Source organism: Passer domesticus, chromosome 6 (genome assembly GCF_036417665.1).
Source record: "Passer domesticus isolate bPasDom1 chromosome 6, bPasDom1.hap1, whole genome shotgun sequence".
Classification (NCBI taxonomy): Eukaryota; Metazoa; Chordata; class Aves; order Passeriformes; family Passeridae; genus Passer; species Passer domesticus.
The window spans coordinates 20155970-20167776 of record NC_087479.1 but is presented as its reverse complement, the minus strand read 5'-3'; the positions used below and the strand labels follow the sequence as shown (position 1 = coordinate 20167776).

The following is an 11807-nucleotide window of genomic DNA, read 5'->3' as shown; positions in this document are numbered from 1 at the left end:
TAAAGCAAACTTCTGGGTTTGTGCCAGAACTTTGCTATATGCTGAAACTGAAGCTGTAGCTCTGTTATGGATCAAGGTCATAGAGTAATGCCCTTCCAAATCCAAGCCAGAAACCTCATAGGTTTTGTTTTGGTTTAGAATTTGTTCTTTTTCATGTTGCTCCAATCACAATACCTTTTCCCTGAAGCACCACTACCAGCAAATACTTTGCCCAGTACATTTCTCTTGCTATAATTTTTTTTGTTGCTGGTCAGGCCTGGCTGTGTAAGTAATTTTTTCCTTGGACTGAGGCAGGAGTGCTCACAAAGCACTGTGCTGGCCTGGCAAAATGTCTGCAGGGTCTCTGCCTTTCCTTCCAACTAGGGCTGTGGTGCCATCAATATGCTAATTCAAGGCAGCTGAGAGCAGAACTCCCTACCTGCAGCTTCTTAAGCTCAAAGATTTTTTTAATCAGTTTCTTAATTGGAACCTAGGGGACCCCATTATGCTTTAATAATACAAAATCTAACTTTAAAAAAAATCTTAATTATGGGCTGCTTTTTAAATGGATTTGATCAGTGAGAGTATCTACGTTTTGGAGAGGGGGGAGGGAGTTTTGGCTCCTTTTAGAAGATTGGTACACAGAAATGCTCAGGAATCACAGGTAAAATACTCCATATGGACAGTGCATTTAAAATGTTGCCATTGTATCAATCCAGTGCCTATACAATGATAACATTTTTTTAAACTTATTGTTTTCTTTGTCTTTGCTTTATTGGTGACCACAGTGATTGTTATGTGCTGCTGTGGTCAGATTACTCTGTGTCCCAGACAGTTTAAAGGTAAGTACTGTGTTGGTAGTTTTGAACTGATGATGTAGACCAATAATTTCGGTGATATATATTCCAGAGGCTCTACTGGAGAATAAAACTGTTCATCACAATGCTTCTGTAAGCAATTTCTCTCTAACCTCATCTCGTGATTGGCACCGTACTGTCCCTGAGCTTGGGGATGAAGTGTTACTGCTATTTAAGATTTTTATCACGTAAAGATAAAAGCCCTTTTTTTGGCACATGGGCAAGCACAATCAGAAGTATCCCTACATCTGCTGGTACACTGATTGTACTGTTTGTAAATCATCACTTGTTTCTCAGTTTACAAAGGGAAGAAATAGTTTCATAACACTTACACTAATTATGAATTTAGTAGTTTGTAAATTTGCATGTAATTTCCAAGATACTGATTAAACTCCAAACCAACATAATATTTTTTGGTGAAGATTGTGTTAGAATTCCCTGGAGACTATCTTGTGCTGTGTTTTCTTGAGTCCTGATAAGGAACTTGGCAATGTTACCCTCAGGATTTCAGCTACTGTCTTCATAATTTAATTTGTGGGGAATGCTCATACCTGCTCTTTATACTGGAAATCACCATAGTTTGAAGAGCATGCACTTTGTTAAGTCACTATGCATTAGAGGCACATTAGCAATCCTATGAGGTATCAAGACAGTGAGTGTCTCATTGATGTTCTGTAAGCCTGTGTATATCCTGCATTTTGCTCATTGTTAAATGACTCCATTCTTTGAAAGACAGTAAACAAGAGATGGTATCTACCAAGACACAGAGCTCTTACAGGGAGATTTGGTCCCACTGAGTGTTTGATCTCTGAAGTCATATTTGTTACCAGCTTCTTGAGATTTTGTCACCAATGCTTATCTCTAAATGTCTGATATGTAAGTTGAGTAATAAATATGCTGAGTGATGACAGGGATCTTGAGGCTGTGGCTGCCAAGAGATGTAGGAAGAGTTTGATTTGGAACTTTATATGGGGTTTGGATTGCAGTCCTGGAGAAAGGATTTGCTGATGGAGAGATCCAGAATCACTGAATATCTACCTGCTTTTGAGACAGGGTGGGAGTCTGTTTACTTCTGCTAGGGGCTGCCTGTTGCCTTTTTGCCTCAAGTACTATGCTCAAATAAGATTGTTTTGGACATCCATATTATCAGAAGAAAAATGCAGACATCTACCATAAATAGTGCAGTTCTGAGATGACTTTGCTTAAATGACTCTCCCCACCTCTTTCCTTTAAACACAGGGGCAGCTGAGGATGATTTGAAAATTTGGTTGAATGTCTTGGATTAAGTGGGGTAGGCCTGGATATAGGTATATAAACAATAAACTCAGTGTGAAAGAAGAAAGAGAGGCACTGTTAGTGATTTTCCTCAGAACGAATTCTATATTTTAGCAGAAGAAATCCAGTTGTAGAGTTGCAGTAACTACTGGCTAGAGGTGGTTGCGCTGCTAGCTGGGAACAAGAAGGTATGGGAAGATATAGTGAATCTGTTCCAGACAGCTACTTGAGACTGTAGGAATGTAAAATGGTCAAAATCAGTATGTGCATGGTGTTATATAAATGAGGGCCAAAGAAGAAACTAAAGCATTTCTTCTACCCAGCCATTCCTACTATGTAAGTTTCTGTTTGGTCTTTGGCTCTTAATTGGAAGGAGTGCACAAACCAATTATATTTAAGTTGTGAGACCATAGAAAAATCATATACAGCTGAAAGGGGAATCTGGAGGAAGTACTATGGAGTATGTGTATGGCCAATATGTTTTGGGGGAAGGCAGTTCTAAATCAAAGGCACATAAGTCAGCCTGGACTATTTGTCTTGGTGCCAGAAAGGACTCCTTGATCCTCTTTTACTGAGCTTTAGATATGTATTAGAGGGAAGATGTGCTGTTGTTAGCCAAATAAACTGAAATATTTTCAAGGGAAGGAAAAGGGAGGGATGAGATCTAACAAAAGAGCAGGAAACAGGTGCAGTGAAGATGTCTCAAAATTCATCTCATTCTTTATTTACCCAGGAAGGAGGAATCCCATCTTCTCCACTGTCCTAGGACATGCAATGTATCTTAGTGTGGCTGACTTGCAAACTTTATATTCCTACTGCAAACACAGGCAAATCAAATATGTAAGTCCCTGACACTGCTTGTTCTGCCTTTGCCTGAACTGAGAAAGCAGTTTCTGAAAAAGGAGCAGCACACATCAAACTGCGTGACACATCCTCTTAAAAGAGAAAGCAAGTCCCTCTGTGTGAATAATTGCATAATAAATAAATCCGTACTTTCTCAAAATTGTTGACATTCTGGGTCAAACCTCTCTCTGGTGTAATTCCCCTGACTTCAGTGAATTTACATGAGATCAAAAGTGATCCTCTTTGTTAAGAGACCGAGGTGGTTCTGTCCATGCATTTGTCTCACAGTTTGGAAAGCTAGCTGCAACTTCATGTTTCTGCATGTCTGTGTGCACATTATATACACCTGTAAAAGTGCACATGCACATCCATGTATGCATTAAGAAACTAAACTTCAGTTATGTTACAAATTTTAATGCTATAAATTATTAGTTTGAATGCATTTTGATTTTTTGCCAGGCCTTTTTTACCTGCTACAATTTGCCTATTAATTTTTAATATAAACCTTACTGTCCTTTCACTTGCAGAAAATCAGGTTTCTCATGTACTTTTTAGCATTAAAGAACAAAAAACTATAGATGAAATTTAAATATAATAATTATAAAAGTCATGATAAAGCAGCACATTTCTCTCTGCTTTAGCTTTTGTTAGTTTCTTCAAGTCATTGGTGCTGATTAATACAGAGCTTTTGCATCTCTTTTTGCTGTAGCCCAAACACAGCTACAGCAGAAGGAGCTGAATCCTTGCTGCCTCACAGAAATCAGTTTGAACATCAAGCTCCTTTGCAGAATGCTTATTGTGGTGATAAGGTGAGGAAGAGCAAATGCCAACTGGATTGGCAGGTACTGCAGCTGGCTATGAATCACTAGCAAAAAACAAATAATGACTTTGATCTCAAACCAAATAAACTTTCAGCCATGTAAGAAGAAAAAAAAAGGTTGCTCTTCTGGGCTTTCATGTCTGAAATGAGAGCACACGAGTATAGATCTCCAGCAAAATTTTAACTGCTTTACTTTTCACTAGACATAACCAAGAGACCCACCTAAATATAACTTCTGGAAATAATGTCTATCTTACTATTTGCAGCAATTGAAAGAGATTAAAATTGGCCGAGTGTAAAATAAGGGATGAGCCAGTGAAGGGCTGGTATATGGATCTATATCTGTCTTGTGTAGAATACAGGACTGTTGAACAGTGTCTTGGGAAAAACACATATCCAGCAAAAGCATTCCTCTTTAGTGCTCTGATGCACATATTTCTGCCTGTCCTAAATATCAATTTTCCTAATGTTTCTATACAAAGATTTATCTAAATGTTTATAGAGAAATATAATGAGAAATTAAAAGCAGAGATTTTTTTTCACACCAATAATTACACTGTGAAAATGACCATGGCAGGTTATCACTTAAGGCAATAGCTTCTCCATATATGAGAATAGAATATTCATCTTAGGAATAAAAGTATTAGAAGTTTTCTGAAGTACCACCAGTTTCACTACTTTATTTTTTTGTGGCAGATTCCTCAAACATTTTCCTCAAGGTCTAAAGCAAACAACCATGGTTTGAAATGAGGGCTGGGGTGCAGGGCAATGAGTTAAAGTACTCAGTACTGCATGTCCTGTTGTGACATGCTCTGCAAGCCTTCTCAGAGCCTGGGACAATTTTACATTTCAGCCTTTCACCAGGAACCTTTAGGCTTGAGACAAAGTCTTGTGTGTGTGCCAAGTTTCTTTGGAGCAGCTGGTGACAGTCAGTGGCAAAACCAGAACTTTTAAATAGCTGGTTAAGGTTTTGACATTTTCATGTTTCTCTGCCGTCCTATTTGCATTCTGTAAATAAGGTATTTATGTGAGGTTTTTCTCCTGTACTCTTAGATAGGTTTCTGTGCCCTATAAAGATAATGCAAAGCCATATAGTTCCATGTGAAAAATATTGATGTTTTCCTTATGTATAGCTGACTTTTTAAACCTAAATAAAATTGCAGTTGTCTAATTAGTAGCTGTATCATAGAAGAGGAAAAATATTAAAAATATCATGTTTCTTTTATGTACAGTAACATGGAAGGAAAATAATTTTAAATGAAATGAAAATAGTTGAGTTAGCACTGCATGATGCCACCCTAAAATAATAGTGATCAATGTACTCAGAAAGTTGTCTGTCTTGCATATTCTTTGAAACACCAGGTTCATCCCCACCACCTGATGACTGCTGAAGCCAATGAGGTTGAATTGGTCTTTACCACTCAGACCAATTCTTTTATCTAAGAAAATGAGAAAAGGTCAGGGATTTGGTGCTACCAGACCATCTTCCTTTTCTTAATTCCCATTTTTCAGTGCACAGACTGAGGCTGAGATTAATGATTGTGAATAGTATATCCAACAGGCATTTTCTGTGCTAGAAGTTGTCATGCTACAAGCTGACTTAAAGTGTTTCATGCACAGGGTGGCTTTTTTCCCTTAACCAGCAGAAAGATCTGAGGGAGAGCATGTTCCAGGGAAAAGAAATATATTTTGAAAAGTTTTGTGATGAAACTAGTTTTAGGGTTTTCAGACCTCAGCCACTCAGCTTACTGAATATCACATCCAACTACAAAGCTGTTATGCAACACTTGGATAGAAATTAGAGTTTGTCCCATCAGTATGTGTTAGTGTAGCATAGACATTTAAATACTACATTTAAAGAATGGATGGTTTCAAGATAAATCCAAAAGCTTATGATCAACTTTTTTGGGAGTTTCAGAGATAATTCCTTGTTTGTGCAACTAGCTGAAGTTTACTCAGATCTTATTTTCACTTTGGTGGCTATTTTGTTTATGAGAAAGATGTCTGGATTTGATCCTGAGCTGTCATGAGTGGTCCCAGTTGAGAAGGGTTGCATCAAATGCAAATTAAATTGGACAAGTGTGTTAAGGTAGTATTCTCTCATCAGAATTTTTATTGTCTGAAGTACTGATCAAATAAAACCACCTCTCAATGTCTGCTGCATGGGGTCATAACCTTCATAAATGTGACCTAGAAGAAAATGAAGTTGAGAGGTGCTGAGAAGAAATTTGGTTATTGCCCCATCACTTCTCCAGTGTACTAAAGTCATCACACAGGGCTAACGGGCATCTGCAGCTCTGAGGAAGCTACCAGGTTTATTGGGTGGAAGTGGACTATTTTGTTTTTATGTCTGTTTTTTACATTTGTTTGAATATGCTGTGCACCTTTCATTTTCAGCATTCAAAGTTTTGGCAGTCTTTATTGATTGTCTGAAAGGCAGCATATTGATTTATACAATGTGGGAAAAGGATTGTAGTTGCCAATGAATTGCATCCATATCTGGAGTGAAACATAGCAGGAGCTTCACTGAACACAGCAGTAGTATGAGATACTGTGAAGAGCCCATCATATAGTAGAAGAGCAACAGAAATGATATTATTAAGTAATGACTAATATGTTGGGAATATCCCTCTATTTTTAAGAAAGTCATAATTGTGAACCATTGTAGGTGGCTGGAATATGGCAGCAAAGTGCACTTTAAAATCAAGCCACTAGTAACTCATAAGAGTGTGACCTTTATGGAATTTATGAATTCATGAAATTGTTATTCCTGAAACCAAATCATATTGGAAATGGCTTGGAAAAGTCAAAACTGAATATTAGGTGACTGGTAGAAGTAGATCTGTGGTATCCTCATTAATCAACTCCTTTTTCACACATTCTTTTATAAATGAATCCAGTTTTATGTAAATGCAGTGACAAAACAACATAGGTTGATAAATAAAAGAGGAGAAAAAAAAATTCCCTTCTGAAAAATATAACTCCATTGATACCCTGAGTGCTTTGATTATAGCCCATGTTTTTTTTCACCATGGCATGAAGAGGAAAACCAAGGTGTTTTGATTCCCCTAATTTTTCCTGTGATTCATGGTTCTAAAAATACCTGCAAGACCCCCTCTCTGTTGATTTGATCTTAAGGTTTAGTGTTGGCTGGCCCTTGATTTGTTTCATTTTTTAGGAAAGCTGTGATGGTCTAGTGGATGTGCATGGGGTAACAGTGTACATCATGTAAGCACAAATCATATGTTTTTCCTGCATTTGTATGTGCCAGATTCTAAAAGGAGAAGAAAAAGTTGTGGCTTTTTTGTTGCCTTTTTTTTTGTTGTTTGTTTGTTTGGTTTTTTGTTTTGGTTTTTTTTGCCCTTGTGCAGTTGGGAGGACTTGTTTCCGCTCTCAGGTGCAAACCAAGACAAAAACCGTGCAGAAAATAAGTACTACATAGTTACTTCCATGGTGATGGAGAACATTTAGTGAAATTTCCAAAAGGCTCTCTGTAACATGTATTGTACAGATATAAACAGTGAATACTCATCATTATGATTGGGATAATTTAAAGTAGCTGCCTAATTCTATTGGCAAGTTTAATTGGCTAGATTATTAATTTTTGATTATTGGCTCATTGCCAATAATATTTTAGCTCATTATCGAGCATCTGTATTAGTCTCCTGGAATTGCACATTTGTAGTTTTTGTCATACAGTAAAAGTGTCATTCAGGAAAGGCAGAGGCCCAAGCTGTGTTCCTTTCTGACCTGTAAATGGGGTTAATAATGCTTTTCCCATCTTAACAATTTACCTTGCACAGCTTTTGGGACAGTATCACTCTGTTTCTGGATTTATCCTGCATCCTGCAAACAGGCATTTGATCTGGCTTCTGTGTCTCTGTGGTTTAGAAGTGTGGCCAAGGGATAAATTGCCAGAAGACTGCAGTGCCAGACAACCCTCTTTCCTCACTTCTGTGGGCTCTGTGAGGGAACAAGCGTCTATGGAGATGGGCTATCACTGGGTTAGGAGCTCTTCTGTTGAGAATCTGTCTGGTGAAGTGTAGAGCAAGGAAGGTCTACAAAGGCCATTCTTGTCAGGCATGTTTTGGTAGCTTTTAGAGGAGATTAGAGAAGAGTGAGTATATTCCTGGGAATACTTCAATGTTGTGTCAGTGTGGACAGTGGTTTGGCTTCAATCACACTGCTAGGGCACAGTACCCTTGCTTATATAACTTAGCTCTTAGTACTTTGTGTACAATAAGGATAATGACATGCATAGATATTGCATTTTTATGAAGTCATAGTACCAGAAATGCCATACAGACTGGCTTGTATTTTAACCCATATAGAAAGGGCCCACGTGGTGTAGTGTAGCTATCGAAGACAAATGGTATAAGGATTAAAAACACTACTTTATCACTGTGCTTAGCTAAATCAACTTAAAATTATTCCACTGTGCATTTCAGGTAATGTAATAAATTCAAGTTAGAGACTACTAAACTCAGTTGACTTAAACACTGAGAACAGTCTCACAAGAGCTGCACAGAGAAGGGGAAAGGCTAATTTATTTCACTTCTCAGATCTCTGCAACCACTGTGTGGATTGGTATTGCTAATGAAGACTGCTATATAACACCAACAGAGAAGAAATATGATCTGAGATTGGGGAGGTCTGGGTCTGATCTTTGCTGCCACCTGCAATGGACTATGTGAAATTCAGAGGTTATGAAATCCAGCATATATCTTGCTGGATAGTAACAGACATGCTGTAGGTCCCCTGCCAGTTTTTTTTTCTGTTCTTTCCATAGTCTGTCTTTCAGTACACAGTTCTTTCCTTCCAGATTTCATTTAGAAATACCTGCAATAACTGGGGGCTTGTCTGTTCTCTGAGTCTTTGTTGCTGTGAATTTTAGGCTAGGGTCAGATATAAGATTTCCATTACCAGCATCTGAACCCCTCTGTTCCTAGAACAGGAGCAGCAGAGGTGACTGAATTAGGAGACTTGGACTTAACCTCAGGCTGTTTGTCCTTCCTTAGCGTTCCTGCTGTGCAAGTCATTTCATCATCTAATGAAGCTGAAGATAGACTGTCAGCCATGTCACTTAAACTAATAATATTTAGGACCTTGACTATAGGTGTAGGTCACTACATGACAGAAGTGTGGATCCAGATGTAGCTTTCCCTTCCCTTTTAAAAGCAAAAGATTTTCCATTTAGGTTTCCCTCCTCAGAAAACGGACATTTTTTACATTATATCATTAATGGAGAAATCTGTGCTTGAGTTTTTAATCTTGGCCGTGATGTCTTCTCTCCTTGGAAACTGTTTTTTCTTTATTGACTCAAAATCTTTCATGCCTTGCCTTCCTCCCTGGCCCCGATTCCTGTGACCAGGTTGCAGGAGAGGAGCTCAGCCTCTGGCAGTGCTGGTGGCAGTAGATGGCAGCAGCAGTCCACCGTGGGAACCCAGAGCTGCAAAATAAGTGATAGGAAGCCGACGGGCTCACAGGAGGCTGGCATTTTAAATATCATCCTTTTTTTTTTTTTTTTTTTTTTTTTGTTCCCTGGCACATCTCTGGTTCTGATTTTCCCTTCAGATCGCCTACGTATTCTATATCAATTACCCATGAGGTTTTTTCACTTTATTTCCTATTACTTTTCGACACATGGGTGGTAGATAAAAGCCTTGTACATGCACCCCTCAAAACATAAGCACAAGAGGATTTGGGAGTCTCAGAAGATTTCCCTGCAAAATACAGCACGTTGGTTTATTCTTGGTTTTCCAAATACTTTCCCCCTTGCATATGTGCTTACAAACCAAGGAGTTTCCATATACCTTACTTGATTATTTGTTCCTCTGAAGCTGCCATTCAGTATTAGAGCAGAAAAACCTGGAAGAACTGGGTTTTTTTCCTTTTTGAATACTTTTTTTTAAAAAAAATGTTGTAGCTCAGCTCCATGGCTTATAATGAAGGGGAGAACAAATTTTCTTTATTTATATGGTGAAACAGGATCCTACAGGACAAAAGGATGGTAATATTTTTGTAATCTTACAAGCTAATGCAAGGTTTTAAAGCATGGTCATTTTGCCCTCTCAAGTGACCACAGTAGCGAGGGATTTAGGCATTGAACCTTACAAGTGGATGATGTCTTCCAGGATTAGATTCAGGCACTGTTCCAGGCTCCAGGCCATATTGATGTGCAGGCATATTCTACCTGGTATGGAGCTCACAGTAGCTGCTTTCTTCACTCTTCTGTCATTTAACACACCTCCTTCCAAAGAAACCACCTGCAGATTGCAGGGGTTGGAATTAAACAATCTCAAGGTCCCTTCCAGCCCTAACCACTCTGTGTCTGATTCCTTGATTAATAACTTCACAAGTCAGGCATATACACGGCTGCATACAGAGAATCAGAGACATTAGCTGGGAGCAGGAGTCAGTGTTTTACCTGCCAAACAAAACAAACAGAAGAGAAATTGTTTAACAAACAACAAAGTAGGTGTAAAGCCCTTAACTCTTGGTGGACTCAGGATGCTGTCTGACTGCAGAAAGGCAGTCATTTTATCCCTGATTAATCAAGCTTATGCCCTTGCCATGAGCACCAGTTGCCTCATATAATCAAAGACTTTTGTGGATGATTTTGGAGTCAGAAATTACCTCTCCCTGACAAATTGCTTTTTTTTTTTTTTCCCCCGGTGTGACTGAGCCTGTTGTTAAGATGGTGCATACATAAAAAGAAAAATATGCACAAATTACTTACACTCCCTGACTGAGCTTTAAAAATGCTTGTGAATCTGTAGAACTGTGTTTTTCAGAGTTACAGTGAGACCAAAGACTTCACTAAAATGCATGATAGAGCTACCTGCCCTAAATGTATTTCTCAACAAGAGTAACTCTGAATTGCATTTGATGGTTCCAACAGTTGACAGAAACCTGGGGTTATATTATGAATATTGACTTTATACTTAATAGAAATTATTGTTCTCAGCTGTTACCACCAAGGATATACTGCTTGTCATTCACAAGCTTACAATGATGAATGAAGGCACTCAGCCTGGTGTAAGTTTCTAACCCTGTTCAGAGGGTTAGCACTTGGAGATGTGTATCTGTAGTCTAGTGCCAAGAGGTAAAGCATGCAGCTGCAGTTAAAAGTTTTCAGATTATTAGAAACAACTTTGAAGGGGATTTGAAAGTAATATTAAAAATTAAATGGAAAATAAAATGTTCCTTAAGGCAGAGTAACCACCAAATCCCACTGCATTACCCTAAGCACAGTGGCTGGACTTTCATCATAATTAACTACATATCTTCATTATCTGGTCTACCTCTTACAGGTTAAAATGCCTATTAATACGCACTTTGAAAAAGAAATTAGTGAGGAGTAAAGGCTGTATCTGTAAAGGTTGTTCTGACCAGCCTGAGTGCAAAAAATTGAATTAGCCCTCCAACAGTCCTAAGACATTACTGTGTGTAACTCATCTACAAAATTCTTCATGTAGATAATTAAAAAGATGACAGATCCTAGTCTTGAGTTTTCTTACTGCTTATGCAACTTAAGGGGGAAAAAAGGTTAAGAAACATTTTAAAATGCACAAAAAGCCCAGAACTCAGACTATCTGGGTCTGGTTTATAGATATACAAACTTGACTACATTGGTACATCCCAGGAGTGCCTTTAGAAAATGGTGAACAAAGTTTAAAAGAAAGTGACAGATAGCTGAATGTGCAAGGAAGATAGAAGATAGAAAGTCTGACTGAATGGTAAGAATTGCATTGAGGAGATCTTTGAGATCTACACAGGAAACACTGAGCTACATTCATTGCAGAAATACAAAAAACCCAATCTTCTAATCTTAGGCAACATCATCCTCTATACAAAATAGGGATCTTTGTAGATGACCAGAGAATCTGCCTTTGTGGTGGAAGCAATAGTGGTTCTGATTGTCAGGCATGGAAAAGAGGGCTTAGACCCGATTGTCACCTAAAATGATCATCAGCTCAGCTATTCTGTATTTTAGTGATGAACTTTGGATATTGTTTGTTAAGGAACAGAGA

At 38.3% G+C, this 11807-nt stretch overlaps 1 long non-coding RNA gene across 2 annotated transcripts in view; it reads left to right on the top strand.

Annotated features, from left to right (window-relative positions):
- The first annotated feature begins 270 nt into the window (after positions 1–270).
- Positions 271–11807, top strand: part of LOC135302780 (uncharacterized) — a 19569-nt gene continuing 8032 nt past the window's right edge. For both annotated transcript variants that reach the window (XR_010364345.1, XR_010364346.1), the window contains exons 1-2: positions 271–643; positions 768–821. This is a non-coding gene — a long non-coding RNA (uncharacterized LOC135302780). The remainder of the gene's footprint in view (positions 644–767; positions 822–11807) is intronic.